The sequence below is a fragment of the Carettochelys insculpta genome, chromosome 14, assembly GCF_033958435.1.
Source record: "Carettochelys insculpta isolate YL-2023 chromosome 14, ASM3395843v1, whole genome shotgun sequence".
In the NCBI taxonomy this organism is placed as follows: Eukaryota; Metazoa; Chordata; order Testudines; family Carettochelyidae; genus Carettochelys; species Carettochelys insculpta.
This window is the reverse complement of record NC_134150.1, coordinates 40,498,115-40,511,840: the sequence shown is the minus strand read 5'-3', so window position 1 is coordinate 40,511,840 and position 13,726 is coordinate 40,498,115. Positions and strand designations below refer to the sequence as shown.

Below are 13,726 nucleotides of genomic sequence, written 5' to 3'. Positions count from 1 at the left end.
TTGAAAAAGAGGGAGTGCTGTGTGGCTGTTCTTTATCAAACGAGCAAATCAATCTTTCGATCCACTTTTTTGTGCGTGAACACATGCTTTCAAAGGAAGTTTTTTCAGGAGATCTCTTCCAGAAAATCTTCTTTTGAAAGATTGCTGTAGCGTAAACATAGGTTATATGTTGTTTTAATAGTTCTACAGTTTAAGTTCTGGTTTTAAAAAAAGGTACTTTTAATATTTTAAAGGAAATTTAATGGGAAAAAAGTATATCAAAATTGCCTCTGATATTTTTGTGATTTTTTAAAACTCCCCCACAAAACTAAAGTTTTCAGTTTTTACATCAGAAAACAAAAAAACCTGATTTATTCAAAAGTATGTTTACAAAATTGAGTTCTACTCAATATCACTTGTGAAAATTTTTAAGCAGTTATGAAAACCATTCAAAGAAAGTTCTGTTCTCTACCTCTCCATCTGTTTAGTGGCCTTATTAAATTCAACTCTCCTCTTTCACTCCCAGCTTGCAACAGCGGCCAGAAATGCCTTTGTTAATCTTTGGTGGATCAAAAGCTTAAGCTTTTTACCTTGCAGATATGGACACCACGAAGGTTATATACATACCCTTGTTTCTTCTTGGATGGAGCATTATACCAATACCTTCCTGAGCTAAATACAAAGACCATTTGTAGATTTTTAGCTAGCATAGGAAACAGCTTCAGCAAGGTGAATTCAGCAGCAGCTTTCAGTTAACTTACAGATAAAATTAGAAGCAACACTCTCAAAGCTCTATGTACAGAGACTATGGCATAGCTACTTCAAAGGTCAGCATCCCTCTGACCCACTAGACTTATCCAGCTGTTTTATAAGGATAATGGTAAAGGGAGCATTAGGCATTGTTTTTGATGAAAGACCTTAGCCACCACCCAGAAATAAGAGCCGTAAATGAATCTGGCTTCCTTCAGGAACTTTATAAGATGCAATATTTAATTCAGGCTTTTAACTGCCAGAGTACTGCAAACTTTCAGTTTATATGCTAAGTTTTCCTTTCTGAATTGTAAAGCTGCACTGTGATGCTGTCATGGAGGTTTCTGCCTGGTGAAATGTTGTTCATGTCAGGCAAAGAGCAGACACTAACTATGAGGACAGATGCTATTACTTATACTAGTACTAACACCACTTCAAGTTGCTTTATTTGATTCATAAAAGTAGCCTTTAATAAAAATGAATTTTTCTTACAAATCTGTAGACTTCAGATTTGGAGACTTACATCTGGCCAACTGGTGAGCAAAATATTTGTGTAATATGTCTTATTCTTGTAAGATTCATCTCAATCAGTATGTTTCACAACCAGAAAGAATGTGACTTTATATTTTCTTTTAAGCACATATTATTAAACTGCAGTATTAAAATAGTCTTCTGACATAGCACTTTGTATTAAAATATTTATTTTTTTTTTCTAATCTTTCAGTCTGGCTAATTTCAAAAATTTTGTAGCGAACCTGTATACATACTGTAAAACAAGTCAGTTAACTTCCATTTATTGAGGCCATTGGGTGTATGGGGTGTCCAGGGAAGGGCAGCACCTCTGGTGTGGGAACTTGTCGTGTCTCTTCGGGGGTAGTTTGTGCACCTTTGGTCCCCACCTGGCACCCAGCTCTCACCTGTGGCTCCAAGAAGCTGTAACATGCAGCAGCCACACCCTGACAAACCACTTCTACAGGCGGGCTAAACCAGGTGAGGGTAGCCGACAGGTCTGAAACCTGCGGTGAGACAAGGAATTGCCTATCCCAGCATGCAAAGTCAGCCCCAGCAGATTGGACGGATGAGATCAACAGCAAGATCCAGCACAGGAAAGGCAGGCCAGAAAATAAAGACAGAATCCACAGAGTAGAACTTGCCATCACGACTTCACTTCTGCACCAGCTTCCTGACCTACCAACTTGCAGCAGTAAGCGTCTGATGAAGCTCCTCTTCCCCCTCAACACCTCGTGCCACATTACAGTTATCAGCACTTATGCCCCCACACTGACTAGCAGCGACAAAGCAAAAGAAAGTTTCTATGAGGACCTTGACCGTCTTGTGAAAGCAACTCCTCCTAGTAACAAGCTTCTCCTGTTGGGTGACTTCAATGCCAGGGTTGGCAAGGACCGTAAGACCTGGAAAGGGGTGCTGGGGCATCATGGTGTTCGTAACATGAATGACAATGGCCGCCTTCTGCCAAGCTTGTGTGCAGAAAACAACCCGACGATTACCAACACACTCTTCAGGTAAGTCGATAAATACAAGACCACATGGATGCACCCGAGATCAAAACAGCAACATCTGATTGACTAGGTCATCAGTCACAGGCGGGACATTCAAGATGTTAACATCACTGGGGCCATGTGGGGAGCTGAGTGCTGGACTGATCATAGACTTGTCAAATCAGTCCTTATGCTGCACATCACACCGCTGCACCACAAGAAACTCAAGGTTGTCAGACCCTCCTTCAACATCGGGAAGCTCCAACATACTGGTCATTGTGAGGAATTTGCAGCCTGCCTTGACAAACTGCTGATGTCCCATGGACTTCTGACTGGAGACCCAAAACAAAAATGGGACCAGTTCAAAACCCTGGTGACAGAGTCAGCCACATCAACACTAGGACTGAAAAAGAGAGTTCACCAAGACTGGCTTGATGAAAATGACAAAGCCATCACGAAGATCTTAGAGGAAAAACAGAACGCATTTCTGCTATGACAAAACGATCAGTCCTCAATCTCCAAATGTGATCATTTCAAACACCTTCACAGCCAGGCACAAACAGCACTTCGCAAAATGCAAGATGAGTGGTGGGAGAGTAAACCTGATGAAGTCCAATACTACGCTGACACCAAGAACTCCAAGATGTTCTTCAGTGCTAACAAAGCTATATATGGACCTTCAAAGCCAAGCACTACACCTCTCCTGTCTGCAGATGGCATGACCCTTCTGAGGAAGAACAGCATCAATAGGTGTAGAGAGCACTTCAGCAACCTTCCCAATAGACCCTCCATTGTTGACCCTGTGGCCTTAGACCAGACCCCTCAGAAACCCACAACAGACAGTCTTGACCTGCCCCCTACAATGGATGAGGTCAAAAAGGCAATCAGCCAGACCACCTCTCACAAAGCCCCTGGGATGGACAGTATCCCTGCTGAAATTTTCAAAGCGGCAGGACCAGTGTCACTTGAAGTATTTCACAACATCTTGATCAGCATCTGGGAAGATGCAGACATGACCAAAAAGACTTTAAGCATGCCACAATTATCTCGCTCTTCAACAACAAGGGCAACAAAGCTGACTGTGGAAATTACCAAGGCATCTCCCTTCTCTGTACTGCTGGAAAGATCTTGGCTCGAGTCATCCTCAACCGTCTGATCACCAGCATCTCAGAAGAGAACCTACTAGAGGCACAGTGTGGTTTTCACCCAGGCCGCAGCACCACTGACATGATTTTTGCTGTTTGTCAGGTCCAGGAAAAGTGCACAGAGCAGAACTTGGATCTGTACACTGTCTTTATAGACCTGACCATGGCATTTGACACCATCAACAGAGAAGCTCTGTGGCTCATCCTGTCAAAACTTGGCTGCCCGAGAAGATTCATTAACCTCATACACCTGTTCCACGATGACATGACTGGCTTTGTTCTTTCAAATGGCAAGTCCTCAGCTCCATTTGAGATATCCAATGGTGTGAAACAATGGTGCGAAACAATGGTGCATGCTAGCCCCAGTGTTATTCAATCTCTTTTTCATGTGCATCCTCAACCACACAGTTAGGGACCTGGACCATGGAGTCTATAAAAAATACAGATGATGGGTCACTTTTCCACTTTCATTGTCTGAATGCTAAAAGCAAGACACTTGAGAGGCTCATCCTTGAAGCCCTTTTGGCTGATGACTGTGCACTTATGACACACACGGAATCTGATCTCCAGCTCATTGTCAACAAGTTTGCTGATGCCACTCACCTCTTTGGTTTGACCATCAACCTAGGACAGACCGAGGTACTGTTTCAACCTGCTCCAGGATATGCTGTTCTCCCCGCTTCAGTCTTCATTGAAGGAACAGAGTTAAAAACAATAGAGGAGTTTGAAGCACCTTGGCAGCGTGACAGCCGATGATGGCTCCCTTGACAAAGAAATCAAAGACAGAATCTGCCAGGTGGGCACTAGGACGTCTGAGAGCGCAAGTGTTGCATCAGCACAATATCCGACAGTCCATTTAACTGAAAGTGTACAAGGCTGTAGTCCTGACCAGTCTCCTGTATGGCTGTGAAACCTGGACCCTGTACAGAAAACATATAAAACTAGGGGAGCACTTCCAGAAATGCAGCCTGAGCTCAATACTGTACATTCGATGGCAGGACAGAGTTATGAACCTGGAAGTCCTGGACAGAGCAGGAACCATGAGCATCAAAGCCATGATTCTGAAAGCCCTGCTTCGCTGGACAGGGCACGTCATATGAATGGAGTAGTCAAGATCCCTAAGCAACCCCTCTATGGTGAACTCTCCCAGGGCAAAAGGAATCAAGATAGGCCTCACAAGAGATATAAAGACTGCGTGAAGACAACACTGCTCATGCTGGTTTAAAACCAGATCAGCTAGAGCAGCACGCAAAAGACCAAACAGGCTGGCATGCTCTCGTACGACACACGTATGACAACTTTGAAGGGCAATGACACATACGCCTCATTGATCCTCATGAGAGGAAGCAAGCAACAGCAGCACCCGCACCAACAGAGCCAGGACAATGCCCTTACCCCCTACTGTGAACGCCCATGCCGTTCAAAGCTTGGACTCCTCAGCCACATGCATGGCCACAACCGATGAGCCTGTGTGAACGCAAGACGTCATCATCAGACACGACAGACTATCTACAATTGAGGCCATTCCTTATTCTCAAAAATAACTGTTTTAAGATGTTTACTTCCTGCAAACTAACGTTAGACTTCTACAAAAAGAAGTAGTTTCACTGTGTATCTAGGTATCAAGCAGAAGGAAATTGAGATAACTTTCATTGTGAGCTTTAAGATAGAGTGAGAATACTAATATAGTTCAAATTCTTGTTGAGTATATGTATTCAATTCAAAATAATTAAATTGAAGATCAATCAATAACCACAAAAAAATACACTGACTGCAGATGTTCTTCCCCACATTCTAACTTTCACTTCATGTTCCTAGACTTCGTAAGTCATTTCAAAAACAGCTCCAGCTTTTAAACCTATGAAAGTTTCTGTATATTCAAAAATTACTCACTGATCCTTTAGAAGTGCAAACAGAGAGTTTATGTAACAGATCCAGACCCAGATATTACTATTTCTACAAATCCACCCTCTGGACAGAAAAGTATTTAATTTTTAATTTTAAAATAATTAAGATCTAATTTACAGTAAGAGAAGAAGAGGAAATTAAGTTCAAATTTCCAAGTGATCCTTAGATGACTGTTATGCAGAAAGGCATTACACAGAAGATTGTGTCCAGTGGGACAATTTTTTCCAACACATTCTTACTCAGAGGTCCAAATACAAATGTACTCAAAATAAGGACATTTTTGATTAGTGCTTTAATATATATTCTGCAGTATAACAACATAGTACGTTTTCAGAGATAACTAACGAAATCTTCAATTCGGGTGAAACAGGCCTGCAGTTGATTTCAAATAAATTTCCTTTTTCACACAAATTAAAAAAATGAAAATATGGAATCTTTATTATGTAAAGTAATTAAATTAAAAATTATAACTTAAGTACCAACATCCAGGCAAAAAGAAATTCATGTCCCAGAGGAAAAGACTTTATTGGAAATGAGTTTAATGTGTATAGTGCAAATGCTTTAAATAAAACACACGTAGCAGGAATATACAGAAACCTACCAGTGACAATTACTGCATTGGCTGGCCTGGTAGATTCACTGCACACACAAAAAAAATATTCTGCAGACCTTTGCAATAGAATTCTTTTTGTATGTGCTTCTGTATGCAGACAAGTTCCCATCTCCAGTGAATGTTAAAAACAAATGACTATTATGGGAAGTATCCTTATACAGTATACAGTACACATTTCTTACATGAACCACAGAAATTCTAACTTAAGGAATACCTCAGGAAAAATATTAAAGCTTGAAATTACTAATAAAAAGATGAGAATGCACTTGTTCTGTGATTCCATCTCATTCTTCCTCCATCTGAACATGAAATAACGTGTAGAAAGAACCTAAAATATCCCTATGTAAATCATGGCAAATTTGGTTAATGTGGATCAAAGCTGCACAGCACTCACTGTAGAATCCTGATCTTAATCAGGACAACCTTGAATAGCCTTTTAGGCTATGAAGAGCCACATTTCTAACATTTAAGGCCTTTCCTTAGCTAATCTATGGAAAACATTAAAAAAAAATCTTATGCACCATAGAAAAGTCCTATTTTTGTCAAGGAAACATAAGCACTGGACTACTTCAAACAAATTATTTAGCAGAACATGCACTGGTTGAATTCTGATCAGATATAGTATCAGACAGCAGAATTAATGTCCGTTGGGTTAATGTGATACTATTAGGCATTTACATAACTAGTGTTTTCAACAGCCTTGCCCTTTTAGGCTGTTTGGACCCTCTTGATGAATTAAACTTCATAGGATCATAAAAATGTTAAGAACATTAAGTTCCCATAAATTAGATACTGGGACAAATCAACTCTTCCCAAAAAGCACACAAGAGTTTTGGAAACAGGGAGGATGCTCACATCTATGAAAACTGGATTCAAACTTTTAATTGTTCTAACAATTTATCAAGTTCTTCCACCTGATTTAGGTTGACATACAGTCTGATGTACTTACTGAAGTCTATTCCAATGTTTCAGGATAAATTAAAAATTTTAATTGTTAGATTTTATACAACATTCATTTAACATGTATTATTTTAGTCAAAGAACAACTACACTTCATCTTAGCCCTAAAAAGGCCAAGAAGAGTAACAATCAAGTTCTAGTGTTTTAGACTTGAAACTACTTTTAAGTACCACTATTTTCCCTGAATATTTTGATGGTTTTACAGCCACTTTCAAGGATCTCTCTCCCTGTATGTTGCGTGAAAGAACTTCAAAAAAGAAACTATGATTAAACTGAAATTAACTAGGCAGAAAGGAAGATTAAACAAAGTTAACTGGTGAAGTAACATAAAAAAATGCTCTAAGCTTTCCTTTTAGTAATAAGAATTATCAGTAAAAATGGCAGGCATTTTTTTTCCCAAAAAGATGTTTTTCATGTGCCTAATTTAAATTTAAATAAGTGCTTCTCTTAAAAAGAACAAACAAAACTCTTCTCTTGGGAATACTAAAAATAAACGACTATGTAAATTATATAGCCCCTCCCCAACAGAAATTTACTATATTTGGTTATAAGTTTAGTACATTTCACCATATAAGGAGGAAAAAAATAGCTTAAAAATACTAATATTCTAAAAACAAGTGAAAGAAAACATCTGATGGCTAAGTGCACACTGGTTCAGAAAAAAATATGAACTTAAATGAACAGTGACGGAGGTGGAGGGGAAATCATTTACCACTTCCACATAACTGCATGAAAAAAAGAGAAGCTCAACTACTTCGCTTTTGCAATCAGGTGTCTGTATGCATAAGCCCAAACCCCTTTTCATTACAGAAGTCCACAAGTGACACATGGCGTGCAAAAAGGAGGCAAACACCCCTTCGATTTTTATTTACAATCCATTAAAAGTAGAAAATGCCCTGGAAAAATAGGCGTCCCTTCCAAAAAAAAAAAAAAAAAACCCTCACTCACAATGCGACACTGGGGTAGTGGAACTACATCTGCCTCGCATCAGCCCACTTGGTAAGAACACCACAACCTCAGGGGAGGTAACAGTGCCCCCCCCCCGCATACTACGCGTGCACCCAACGGGCATGGGGAGGGGGGCTGAGCCCCACCCCGATAATAGGGATACGGTGGGACAGCACGGGGGGGGCAGTTAGCAGCCCCTCCCCCAGAGTGCGGCGAGGGGCCTAGCGCCGCTGGGTGGGGGTGTCAATGCAGAGACACCCCCTCGCCAGACCCGCACAGGAGGTGTGGGGGGACGATCACCCTCCCGCGGAGACCACCACAGTGTCGAGGGCAGCAGCCCCATTGGGGGAGGGGGAGACTCGCCAGAGCCCGCAGACAGGAGGGGCGGGGGCAAAGCGCCCCCCGCTCGGCCCCTCCCTGAGCCTCTCGCTCGCGGCCCTGTTGCTTGGCCGACGCTGTGAGGAGCGGGCCAGCCGTGCTGAGCCGCGGCCCTCAGGCCCCAGAGACGCCGGCCCCAGCCAGCCGACCTCGGGGAGCCGCGGTTACCGTGTGTGGTGACGAATTCTCGTGGTGTTTGTGGAGCGGCTGCGATAATGGCGTCCTTCCTCGCGAGAGATCTCCGCGGCCGAAGTGCGCAGGCGCTGCGCCGCCGCGCCGATCCCGCTCCTTTCCCCCCTGCCCTGCCCGAGAGGCTTGCGCAGCCGCTCAGAAAAGTACCCTCACAACCACCCTTAACCGCCGCACGGCCACTAGTGACTACAACTCCCAGAAGCCAACGCGCGCGGCCTCGAGGCCCCCGCCCCCGCGGGGTAGGCTGGGAAGTGTAGTACCAGCCCGTGTTACCATCCCTAGTGGGAGTTGTAGTCCATGGTGCCTTGGATCCCGCAGCTCCATGTCATGCCAATAAGGTGCTGCCTTTGGTAAGATAACTACACCCTCTCATCTCATAGAAGGATGAATTTTGAGAGGGTCCATTAAACCTCATCACCGTAACCAGGGCCATCATGTTCAGATGTCATGACATGATGTCATCGTGCAGCATTATGATGTTTTCACACACTGTTACCACCTTGTGGAGTGCTCTGGCGCTGAGTTGTGGTGTAAGGGTGGGGTGATCTTTTTTGTGACACTGAGTCATGTGGAAGCTTTTTTATCTAGCTGTTGCTGGAAGCTGGGACTGTACCCATATTTCTGTTCTTGATCTGGTATTACAGTGATTTTGCAAAAACCCAGTGTTGTGTCATGTTTTTAAATCCCTGCAAATTTGTCAAGTCAAGGAGCTTCAGCAAAGGATCTTGGTGTGACTGAGCTGCAATATCTTCGTAGGAAGGTATAATTCTTCAGGCCTGCTCCCATGTACAGTCAGAGCCATCCCTACCCATATGCAGAATACCCAGTGGTGTAGAACATCCAACTATTTGGAGCACCACTGGGTCTTAATGTCCACCCATCAGCCTCTTGCTATCCCTGTTCTGTGGCTTTGCTTCCTCTGGAGAGGATCTTGTTAAATTAAAAGTGAAAAAACCTGCCAGAATAATTAGAGAACACTGAACCTGTGAAAGAGCCATCAAAGTGGTACTGAAGCCATTAAACAGGCATTTGCCAACCCCAGGTACATACTGTCTGTTTATGAATTGACTGTTAGTCTACAGGACCTTAATTTAAATTTTGTTTTAAAAATATTTTATTAGTGTGCTGCTGACAATCACTAAAATCGCATCTCTAAAAAATCATCACACACACATGCAAAACTGCCATTGGGCGTATGGGCACTAGTTTAATAGAACTGTGTAGAGTCCCATAAATCCAAAGGACAGCCCTGTACATAGTTGTGCATTCTGCACGTTAGAGACAGCAACAGGCAAGAAAAATTGTGGGATGTATCTTTGGGGGTAAAGGGAAGGAGCAAGTAATTGGAGACTCTTCAAGTGCTGGTTCCATGAGCAGGGATAATGATCATAATATGGAGATACACATCTCATTGAGCTGGAAGGGACCTTGGGAGGTCCTTGAGTCCAGTCCCCTGTGTTCTTAGCAAGATCAAGTACCCTCCCTTTTTTTTTTTTTAAATCTAGTGGCCCTAGATGGTCCCCTCAAGTATTGAGCTCAAAACCCTGGGTTTAGTAGACTAATGCTCAAACCACTGAGCTATCCCTCCCCACCGACAGCTAGGGCCATGCTGAGCCAAGTTGCAACATTTGCTGCCCCAAAAGCAGCATTGCAACTACTCAGATGTCATTGGCACAGATCCTGGCATGACAGGTAGTGTTCCCTCTAACAATAAATAAATAAATTTTGTTATCTGCACCAAGACGTGCAGATGTGCATCACTATAGGAACACATGCTGCTGGCTGTGGGCACTCTGATAATCAGCGGGTGGCACCTGAATCTCTTCTGGCATCTGCCCAAGTGCTCAGTTTACAGGTAATATGGATGATAGGCCTAGTGGTATGCAGAGGCAACAAACTGATAAAATTGTGCCCTTGAAGAGAGGTACTTAGGAGTAAACCAGCAGTTGTGAGTTTGATCCTTGCTGGGGCTGCAAATATATTTCATAATAATGACTTTCAGGGGTGATGTAGGGTTAGGTCCTGCTGTGAGTGGACTGGACTCAATGACCTCTTGAGGTCCCTTCCAGTTCTATGACTCTATTGCAGGGCTGATGTTATGATCTGAATTTAGTGAACATCTTCTTCAAAGTAATTGTATAGCACATAAAGATATCTAATGCAAAACATTTGTGCATGGGATGAACCTTGAAGCTCACAGACAGATTCTGAAGTATATGTATTTGTGCAACAATCTAACACACATTCCTTTTCGTTGTTTTTCTCCTCCCTTGGAACATCAGTTCCCCTCGTTTTGCACAGCTACTGAATCCCAGATCCATACAAGTGACAGTACTTTACCCCAATATACATCTTACTACCCATTTATACCACCATTTACGTCATTGTTGAATTTGACTCCAAAGCTACCAAATGAGTTACAATAGCTTATTCCATTTGGCTGACTGTGTAGCTCTGTTTTCACATTGGGTCTGCAAGAACTATCTAGTAGCGGAGGGGTAGCCATGTTAGTCTGGATCTGTAACAGCAACGAAGGGTCCTGTGGCACCTTATAGACTAACAGAAAAGTTTTGAGCATGAGCTTTCGTGAGCACAGACTTACTGATCTGATGAAGTGATCTGTGCTCACGAAAGCTCATGCTCAAAACTTTTCTGTAAGAAATATCTAGGACCTCTTATTGTTGAAAACAACATGTAACCACTAGGTGGTAGTACAACAGAATATGAAAGTATATTGACTGCAGTTAACTGGGGAGCTTTATTTTAGATTTTTACAATAATCAGTGCCAATTTGCCTTTTCTTATAAAAGCTTTTATTGAGACCATGATATGGCCATCTTCATCTCATTCTTGCAACCTCAGCCTCACCATATCTCCATGTCCTTCTCTAGCCATGCAACCAGAAAGGGATCCCGGAATGGGTATGGGAAGGAGTGGTGGTAGATAGTGGAGGACTCCCACTTCCTTCATGCAAGCAGGGGGAAATCACCTGCCTCTTCTGTGTTTAGCTCTTCGGGATCTGATCTGGCTCTCAGTTTTGAAGTTGGGTCAAATTCCCACAGACTTCAACATGAATGAAAAATGAGTGAGAATTTCAGGATAATAACGGTATTCTTTATATAGCTACAAATGCATCCCACCCATAGGTGCTTTATTATTCCCACTCAGATAAGAATCCCTGATTTCTTATTTGAACTCAAAAGGCCAACTGTGGCTGACTTTTTGCATTATATATATGCTAACTTTTATCTAACATGTTATTAAAATTATTTTCTCACAGAAGTCATCTTTTTTTATTTCCCCCCTTGTTTTAGCTTTGATTTGAGAAGAATTCCTGAGGAACTTGCTACTCTCACATCTCCTGCATGGACCTCCATGTTTGCCACCACTTGATAGCTCATTCATCAGTTTTCCCTTTCTTGCTCTTAGAAAAATCAGAAGGCCTAGCATACCATCAGAGGTAAAAATTTAACTTTCTATGCACACAGTTTTGCAACTGTACCAGCACCAGGAGAACAAAGGTTGCCAAAGAGACAGTGATATTCTTCTAGGTCATTTGTTTAAACAAGTAACAAGCATTCACAATTTGAACTCAGTTCATATTTGCAAAAGAAAACAGGAGGAAAAAAGAAGAAGCGAGCTGAGAATAGGAGCACATGCAGAACATTAGATACAGTATCTCTTTAGGGATATTTTCTTTTACAGTGCATAAAATCTGTGATCAAGTAATTTGCAGTAAGGATCGCAGATGACATCTGCATATGATCTACATTTGGAGATTTTTGTTTGTGTTAACTTTACTAAATTTCCAGATAATAAACTGTACACTCTGGAAGAAGCACACACATTGCCTTAGGCACATTGTGCTGTAGCAGTGTATAGAACTGACATACAATGCATGTTAAAAGGAAAGGTGTCCAATCAATGTCACAAAAAACATAATATGAATTTCTGAAATGGAACACTGTAATGACATCATCTTGTGGCTGCTAATGAGACATGTAAGCCTTGTCTGTTATTTCACATTGGTTTATTCTGAAAGGTCCATGCCATTGAAATCTTAGATTCCCACAGTCATTTCTAGCCATGCTCCTGCATGCTAATCATCAGAGTGCAAGTGTAGATACTGCATGACCTGTGTGGACCCTGTCAGTCCTCCAGTAGCTGTCCCACAATCCCCCACTCCCTGTGACACCAACCTACCTGATCACTATTTAAAAGTCAACTGCCCAGGGGCTCACAGGGAATGGAGGCCATCACTCTCCACCTTTAACACATCCCATATATTTTTGAAACATCTTTTCATGACTGTTGAAATAGTAACAGAGAGAAAGCCGAGCTAGTCTATATACTATCAAAACAAAAAAGTAGTCAAGTATTAAAATGCCGACTAACAGGTGTGTGGATCAGGCATTTTAGTCAGCATTTTAATGGACTGGGCCATTCTGTTAATGACTTAAGAGTTTGTGTGTTACTGAAGAGAAATTTTCACAACACCCTTCAAAGAGAGGCTGCTGAACTCTTTCATATTCAAATTCGACACATTAACATGTGGTTTGAACCGAGATTGGAATTTTCTGGGTCACTATAGGGGCTCATTTGCATGCTTGGCTTAATCTAATTCTTGACTCCCCCCAGCCCTTCCTCCCCTCTACTCTCTGATTTGCTCACCTTAATAATTTTTTTCTGATTTGTCCACCTTGATTACTGGTTTTGGTTCTCTGTGCCTTAAATATTGAGTCTCTTCTGGTATGGCTATGGTCTGAAGAAGTAGGTCTATCCCACGAAAGCACACCTAATAAATTATTTTGTTAGTCTTTAAAGTGCTACTTGACTGCTTTTTTGTTTTTCCTGACTGCTTACCTTCATGAGCACAGTTAGCAGCTCTCCTTGTGTGCAGCTACCCATGTTGTATGAAACTGCTCAGCTGGCTTCAGACTAGACATATTCCTGCCTGGAACAGACAGGGAGAATTGGGTTTCCTAGGCAGGTGAGCAAAAGCGCTGTGCAAGCACAGCTATGGACCAGTTGTAGAAACTTTGGCAGCTATGACAGATTGCACAGGGGATGCAGGCAAAGAGGTATAACACAAAGCAATAGCACTGACGTGTGAAAGTAAAGGAACCCCAAGTCGATTTCCCACTGACCAGTAGCTGTCTGGAATTGCTAATTTCTACAGAGCAATTGCCACACGCTTCTCAACTGTAAAAGCAGGTCTCATTCTGGTATCGTTGCGCTTCAGGGCAGGAGATAACAGTTCACAAAGTTCTTTGAAAATGGCCTTATGCATGTGGAAGTTTTGCAGCCACTGCAGATCATTCCATGACTGCAAAATAATGCAATCCCATCAGTCT

General features: G+C 42.2%; 1 protein-coding gene across 5 annotated transcripts in view; it reads right to left on the bottom strand.

The window, feature by feature from the left end:
- The window catches only part of BANP (BTG3 associated nuclear protein), a 225,005-nt gene extending 216,578 nt beyond the window's left edge, over positions 1-8,427 (bottom strand). The window contains exon 1 of one of the 5 annotated variants that reach the window (XM_075008502.1): positions 8,349-8,427. The gene's annotated coding sequence lies outside the window, so the exon portion shown is untranslated. Of the gene's footprint in view, positions 1-4,768; positions 4,802-8,348 lie in introns of those variants that run through there. The other 4 variants (XM_075008504.1, XM_075008499.1, XM_075008501.1 and 1 more) reach the window with 4 other exon arrangements.
- Positions 8,428-13,726: the final 5,299 nt, after the last annotated feature.